This window comes from Rattus norvegicus, chromosome 17, assembly GCF_036323735.1.
Source record: "Rattus norvegicus strain BN/NHsdMcwi chromosome 17, GRCr8, whole genome shotgun sequence".
In the NCBI taxonomy this organism is placed as follows: domain Eukaryota; kingdom Metazoa; phylum Chordata; class Mammalia; order Rodentia; family Muridae; genus Rattus; species Rattus norvegicus.
In genome coordinates this window covers 20166997-20174794 of record NC_086035.1, presented here as the reverse complement: position 1 = coordinate 20174794, position 7798 = coordinate 20166997, and positions in this window count along the sequence as shown.

Below are 7798 nucleotides of genomic sequence, written 5' to 3'. Positions count from 1 at the left end.
GTACCTTCTCTTAAAAGTGATGCAACGAGGCCTGTTATGGAAGAGCTTGTTCTCTGGGTTCTCTGGCTTGGACGATGAACTCTCTGGAAACCTAACATTTCAGTAGGGCCTGGACTGATCAAAGACTACCTCTAGGGAGGGTTGGGAGGGGAACACCCATAAGGAAGGGGAGGGGGGAGGGGGATGTTTGCCCGGATACCGGGAAAGGGAATAACACTTGAAATGTATATAAGAAATACTCAAGTTAATAAAAAAAAAATATAGAAATAAAAAAAAAAAAAAAAAAGACTACCTCTAGGAAGGCTGGCTCACCCAAAACCATGTTAAAGAGATAGGTAGAATATTTTTCCCTAAGGAGATAATACAGATTTACATCCCAGCATTCGTGCCCCCAGTGCAGTCCCTATAAGACAACATGAGGTCTCTTGTGTCTGTCGCCTCTGTAAATCCTGTCTCAGAGAGGTACAATTTCTCTCTGATTTGTCTGATTGTTTTTTGGTACTTTGGGCTTTCTTCTTAGTTTTTCTCTAAAGTGCCCTCACTTCCCACCATGTGGTTGACTTCCATTGTGGCTTAATTCAAAAAGCATGGCTGCTTTCAGTCTTCTGTTCTCTGTTCTCTTCCTCTAGGCAACTGCTGAGATTGCTGCTACAGACAGCTTGCCTGCCCCTGAGTTCTCTTAGACTTGAATAAAATTGTATCTAGCTTCCATTTGAGTCCATTCTAAAATTCTTTCATTAATGAGACTAAGAACCCCAAATCCACCCCCCCAATTTCCCTTGTATCATTAAGACAGTTATATTGGAATAGGGCCTTGATCTAGTGACTTTATTATTATTATTATTATTATTATTATTATTATTATTATTATTATCATTATTATTATTAGTAGTAGTAGTAGTTTTTTGTTCTGTTCTGTTTTGTTTTGTTTCTTGTTTTTTCTTTTTTTTCGGAGCTGGGGACCGAACCCAGGGCCTTGTGCTTGCTAGGCAAGCGCTCTACCACTGAGCTAAATCCCCAACCCCTGTTTTTTGTTTTTGAGACAGGGTCTTTCTACGTAGTTCTGGCTATCCTGGAACTAACTATAAACATCAGAGTAGCCTTAAACCCAGACCAGCTTCTGCCTCCCTTCCGAGATTAAAGCTGTGTGCCACCACAGTGGGCTAATGGCATCCATTTTATTAATTGCCTCATTAAAGCCCCCAACTCTGAACTGTTGAATTGGCTGAATTAGTAAAGGCAATTGTCACTAAGACTGATAATCTGAGTTCAACCCTCTTACCCAACAAGTTAGGAGGAGAGACCTGACTTTTGCAGTTTGTCCTTTGGCTTTTCTATTCTCAGTGTGGCCCATGTGAGCATATATACACAGACCCACAACTAAAATAAATAAATAAATAAATAAATAAATAAATAAATAAGTAATAAATAAGTAATAAATAAGCCCACCTCTCTGAGTGCAGTCGTCATGTTCTGAGATACTGAGAGGTTTTTTTTTTAAAGGTTTATTTTATATATATGAGCACATTGTAGCTGTCTTTAGACACACCAGAAGGGGGCATCAGATCCCACTACAGATACCATGTGGTTGCTGGGAATTGAACTCAGGACCTCTGGGAGAGCAGTCAGTGCTCTTAACCACTGAGCCATCTCTCCAGCCCAAGATACTGAGAGTTAATTAAGACTTCAGTATGTGCCACACAGACACAATGGTACATACCAGTCATCCCAGCACTCTGAGGACAGAGACAAGATCTCTGTGAGTTCCTGTCAAGCTATATAACAAAACTGTCTCGAAAAATCCAACCCAGGGAAGGGGGATAACATTTGAAATGTAAATAAATAATAAAACAAATCAAATCAAAACTACTAAAGACATAGATGTAGGATTTTTTTTTTTTTCTTCTTTTTCTCTTTCTTTTCAAGACAGGACTTCTCTATGTAGCCCTGGCTGCCTGGAACTCTCTTTGTAGACCAGGCTGGCCTCAAACTCACAGAGATCCACCTGCCTCTGCCTCCTAAATGCTGGGATTAAAGGCATGTTCCACCTCTATCTGACAACGTATGGATACTTAAGGATCTAAAAATGTAGTCTGTTGGCTATAGCTGTATTTCAGTGGCAGAGAGCTTGCCTTGTAACACACACACATACACACACACACACACACATACACAGAGACATACATACATGCATACACACACAGACACACACACACAAGGCAGAGAGAGAGAGACAGAGAGAAAGACAGAGAGAGAGACAGAGATGCACATAGGGCAGGGGGAGTACCCTCACAATGGTAGAAGACAAGCATCATTTGTCAGATGGATATAGGATCTTTATATACTTACTATTTCAAACTGTTTTAGTTTAGGGACGATATTCATGCACAAGGACCTTGGTTCCATCTCCTATCGTATCTTCTTTGGGCATTTGGCTTTGTGCTGGGCATGGTGGTCCACACCTTTAATGGCAATACTCACTGTGTGGAGGGGTGTGTGTGTGTGTGTGTGTGTGTGTGTGTGAGAGAGAGAGAGAGAGAGAGAGAGAGAGAGAGAGAGAGAGAGAGAGATTGACTTTAGCTAGAAAGCAAAATGGAGAGCTTTGAAGAGCCGTTTGTCAGTTTCACTTCTTCAATAATAGCAAGTCCCTGAAAGATCACCTCAGGTGCAGACAGAAATACTTGTGAACAAAATGACAATTGGCACAATGCCACACGTCCATTCATTCATTTATTTTTATTAAAAAATCTTAAGCATTTTGGGGAAAAGATTTATGTGTGTGTTTTGTCTGGATATATGTGTATTGTGTGCCTAATGCCCGTGGGTGTTGGAAGAGAACGTGAGATTCTCTGGAAGTGGAGTTATAAATGGCTGTGTGCTATAATATGGATACTGGGATCTATTCCCTCTGGAAGAGTATCCAGTGTTCTTAACTGCTGAGCCATTGCTCCAACAGCCTCTCATGCCTCATTTAAAAAAAAAAAAACAAACCAAACCCAAACCCAGGTTCTTGTGGGTGGTACATATATGACACATATGGGTACTTGCAACTCTCTCTCTCTCTCTCTCTCTCTCTCTCTCTCTGTGTGTGTGTGTGTGTGTGTGTGTGTGTGTGTGTGTTTTAGTGCTGTTGGTTCTCTCTCACCACCTTTCAGTGAGTTCTGGGGATTGAACCAACCATTGAAGTTGTCAGGCTTGTGCGGCAAGAGCTAAGCCACCTTCCTGGCTGTTTTGTGCTTTGGAGACATGGCTTTATGTGGTATGGGTTTGTCTTACACTGTGCACTGGAGGATGAACTGGATTCCTGATTCTCCTGCCTCCAAAGGCAGAGGGATTATAAGCATGCACACTAAATTGAACTGGCCTCTCCCATTCATTTATTTAACAAATGCTTATCTGATAGTCTCTTCTGTGAGAATTGGGGGCAGGGTCTCTCCACCTAGCCATGCCTGGAGTGGTACCTACTGTGAAGTCAAAGGCTGGCTTCAAAATCATAGAGATCTGTCTTCTACCTCTCAAGGCCTGGGCCACTCTGCCTAGCCTTTCCCAGAATCTAGAAAAGGGTGGCAGAACTCATAGAACTGGAATACAGTTGTGAGCAACTATGTGGGTGCTAGGAATTGAACCCAGGACCTCTGGAAGAGCAGCATGTGCTCTTAACTACTGAGCCATCTCTCCAGCCTCCCCTCTCGCCCCTTTTTGAGACAAGGTCTCATATCATTCTGGATGGTCTGGAAATCACAGAGACCTAGCTCCTATCTTCTGCCTCCAACATGTTAAGATTAAAAATGTGTAAGACCACTACAAGTCATAGGGCCCTCTTTTGCAACCCATTGAGACAGGTGTGTCTGCTGGCCAACCTTGTGTTGAGTGCCTGGAGGTACTTTTCTATATTCCGATAGTCTCCCTATTTCTGCATTCTCCTCCACCCCCATTCTCCAACCAGAGCCCTTGGTGTGCTCTGCAAGCCCTGGACCCCTCCCCCACCAAGCCACATCCCCAGGTTATTCAACCTTCCTTTCACCAAGGCTTTGAGAAACTCCTGGTGCTTTCTATGCCTTTGAGAAAAGGGCCGCTGTGATTTTACATCCACAGTAAATATCCCACTTCTTGTTCAAGGAATGGTTGACAATGGAAACACAAAAGGCTGGAAATTAATACTTAATTAATAATTAATGTGGAGTTTAGACACAATGTAACCACCAAGGTTGGAATCTTCTCCCTTATACTGTGTGTCCATCTGCATATAGGGGAAAGGGAGATGGTTTTGGAAGACAGAATGTAAACTTTGTAGATGTCGGTTTCTGCAAGTGACAGGTTTTGCTTTCCTTGAGCAGTGTATGGATTCACAGAAGCCATGGGATAAGGACATCAATTAACATTATAGTTGAGGGGCTGGATCAGGATCCAGATGGTTCAGTAGTTACAAGGCTGACTGGTCTTCCTGAAGACTGGGGATTTGATTTCCAGCATCCACCTGGGCTTCACTAGAGTCTCTAACTCCAGTAACACCTTCTTCCATTGTCTAAGGGCACCAGGAGATACAATGAAGCATATTCAGGCAAAACATTTGCTATATAAAACAAAAATAAAAATCTAAAAACAAGCAAGCAAGCAAAAGAGCAGCCTTATGTACTAAAAGAGGTGTCTCAAATGAACTGCCTTAATCTGGTGTGCCACGACTCCCAAGAGTCTGACTGCCGAAAGGTTTATGATAGGGAAGAAATAATTACTTCTGTGATAGACAGTAATTGCTGGTGCATTTTATCTAGCCAGAATACTTTTCTTCCCTTCCCTCTCCTTTAGGAAGCATTTTGTGTAGCCCAGGCTGGCCTCAACTCACTATGTAGCCAAGGATTACCTTGAAGTCTTCGTCTTCCTGCCTCTGCTTCCCAGTGATAGGACTATGGCCTGGTCTGTGTCATCACACCCTGCTTTCTATCCCTCTGGATAACTGATTGGGTTCAGTCCATCTCCTCGATGGGAAAGGAGTTTCTTTGGGGTTATCGCCTCTGGCTGATGGGAAAGAGAAGCACTGAAGTGAAGGAGAAAAAGGAGTGGTAATTCTCCCTCTTTCTGCTTCAGTGACCACACTCACCCTTTTCCAGTAACCATTCTCATCTGCATTTTTCTTCTTGCAACGGAGGAAGGTGAACCCACTGACACGGCTTCTTTGCCCTCTTTCCCTGGTTACTGAAAACTGTGATGTATGTGCCTTAGTTACCTCATGATGATTCCCTGAGGACTGGCTGGAGGCTGAGAAGTTCTATGCCCAGCACAGAGGGATGTGTTATTATGGAAAGTAACATGAATGTAAGAAACTGCAGATTTTCCCTCTTGGCTGCCTCTCCAGAGTTCCTGAATAAGGACCAGCTCTTTTCAACAACACCGGACACAACCTAGTTGGAATAGTAGTGGTAGTTTAAAATAAATTTAATTCCTTTTATTTATTACTCCTTGCTTGTGGTCAAAGGACAATTAACAGAGATTGGTTCTTTCCTTCCACCATGTGGGGTCCAAGGATTGAAATCAGGCCATCAGTCTTGATGCCTTTACTCACTGAGACACTTGCTGGCCCCGATAGTTTAAAAATCTTAAGTCCAAAGATAGGGGCTTTCAGTGACTTCTGTCAGTGAGGTTTATAGAAAACAGATTTTTAAAATATCATTGGACAGGGGCTGGGGATTTAGCTCAGTAGTAGAGCGCTTACCTAGGAAGCGCAAGGCCCTGGGTTCGGTCCCCAGCTCCGAAAAAAAAAGAACCAAACCAAAAAAAAAATATCATTGGACTGTATCTGCTTTGCGCTGTGACATCTTACTGAGGCCTGACAAGGAGACTATAAATTCAAGGGCTGACACAAAGAACTGTCTCATTGCCTTGACATCACTGACTCCATCTTTAAGATGGCTGTTTACTTCTGGGTTTGCCTCCTGGTGTGCTTTAAAATACTCTTGCAAATCTCAGTCAGCTTGAAATAGCTGCTCCACCATTTTTCAACAGAAGCTCCCACCTTCTGAGTACACTGGCTCATAGCTATTTATAAACCTGGTGTCAGTCAAAGATGACTTTTTCATATTCCTCCTCCTCATTCTCTTCCTCTACATGTGAAGAAGACAGACCTACATAGAATGAGAAACTGCATAAGATACCCAGTCACCTAGGTAAGAACTAGTGGTCAGTTGGCAATCCTTAAAGATGCATACATTCTGTAACTAAACCATAGTTCTAAGACTGTTCTGGGGAAATCAATTCCTTCTTAGGGAAAAGATTTCTTTGGGACTTTTTCTCCTTTGAGACAGGGTCTCATATACCCTGGAACTTGCTATAATAGGCCAGGATAACCTTGAATCTCTGATCTCTCTGCTACCATTTCTTGAGTACTCAGCCATACCCTACCATACCCTGTTTTTCCCTTTGAGATTTAAAAAAAAATCCAGCTTATATTATTGTTGTTGGTTTTTTCCCCACTTTTCTCTTATGTCTTTGTTCAGTTGTTTATTTTTTATTGTTGTTTGCTTTTTTTTTTTAAAAGGATTTAATTAATGTATGTGAGCATACTGTAACCTGTCTTTAGACACACCAGAAGAGGACATTGGATCTCATTATAGATGGTTGTGAACCACTATATGGTTGCTGGGAACTGAACTCAGGATCTCTGGGTTGAGCCATCTCTCCAGCCCACTTTTTTTTTTCAAGGTAGGGTTGTTCTGTGTGCCCCTGGTTGTCCCTGGAACTGACTATGTAGACTAGGCTGGCTTTGAACTCACAGAGATCTACTTGCCTCTGTCTCTCAAGTGCTGGGATTGCACCATGACCACCTTATTGTTTTGAGATTAAGGCCTTAGCCCAGGGCCCCTTTTACTTGTTATGAAGTGGTGAAGGTTGACTTTGAACTCCTGATTTTCTTTTCTTCATCTCTCCTGTGCCATTTTCCCTTGAGACTGGGTCTCCTGTCAGCAACCCTATCACTTGGCTGGCCCCTACCTCCAATCCTGGGGTTATGAACACACCTTGCAATTCCTGGACTTTTATGTGGGATGGACATGGGAAACCTAGTTTTCACAGTAAGTGTTCTTGCCCACTGAGCCATCTCCCCAGGCCCTAGATTTTGGATAAAATTTAAGAATCCTTTTATTTTTTTCTTTTTGGCTAAGACCTCACTATGTGGAAGACCTGGATCACTTTGAACTCATACAGATCGCTTGCCTCTTTTGTTGGAAACGAAAGTGTTCATTACTACTGCACACTCTAAGAACACTTTTCTTTCCAGCTACACCTAGTAATATTTTATGGGATAATGTTTCTTAAATCACAGTTTGGAGAACATAAGAGTGTTGATCTACACAAAGCTGGTGGAACAGAATGCGTGACCTTTAAAAAAAATCAGATCTAGGTGGCAGTGGTGGTTACCCTCATTTATTTCCAGTACTCAGGAGGCAGAAGCAGGCAGATTTCTGTGAGTTTAAGGCCAGCCTGGTCTGCAAAGCAAGTTCCAGGATAGCCAGGGGTACACAACAAAACTGTCTCAAAACCCAACCAACTGGATAGGGCTGGAGAGACTGCTCAGCGGTTAAGAGCACTGGCTGCTCCTCCAGAGGTCCTTAGTTTAATTCCTAGCAACCATGTGGTGGCTCACAACCATCTGTAATGAGATCTGATGCCCTCTTCTGGTGTGTCTGAAGATGACAGTGGACTCAGATACAAAAAATAAAACCTTAAAAACAAAACAAAACCCAACATAATAAAACAACATAACCCCCACCTCCACCCTGCAACACAAACAAAAACCAATCCAAAA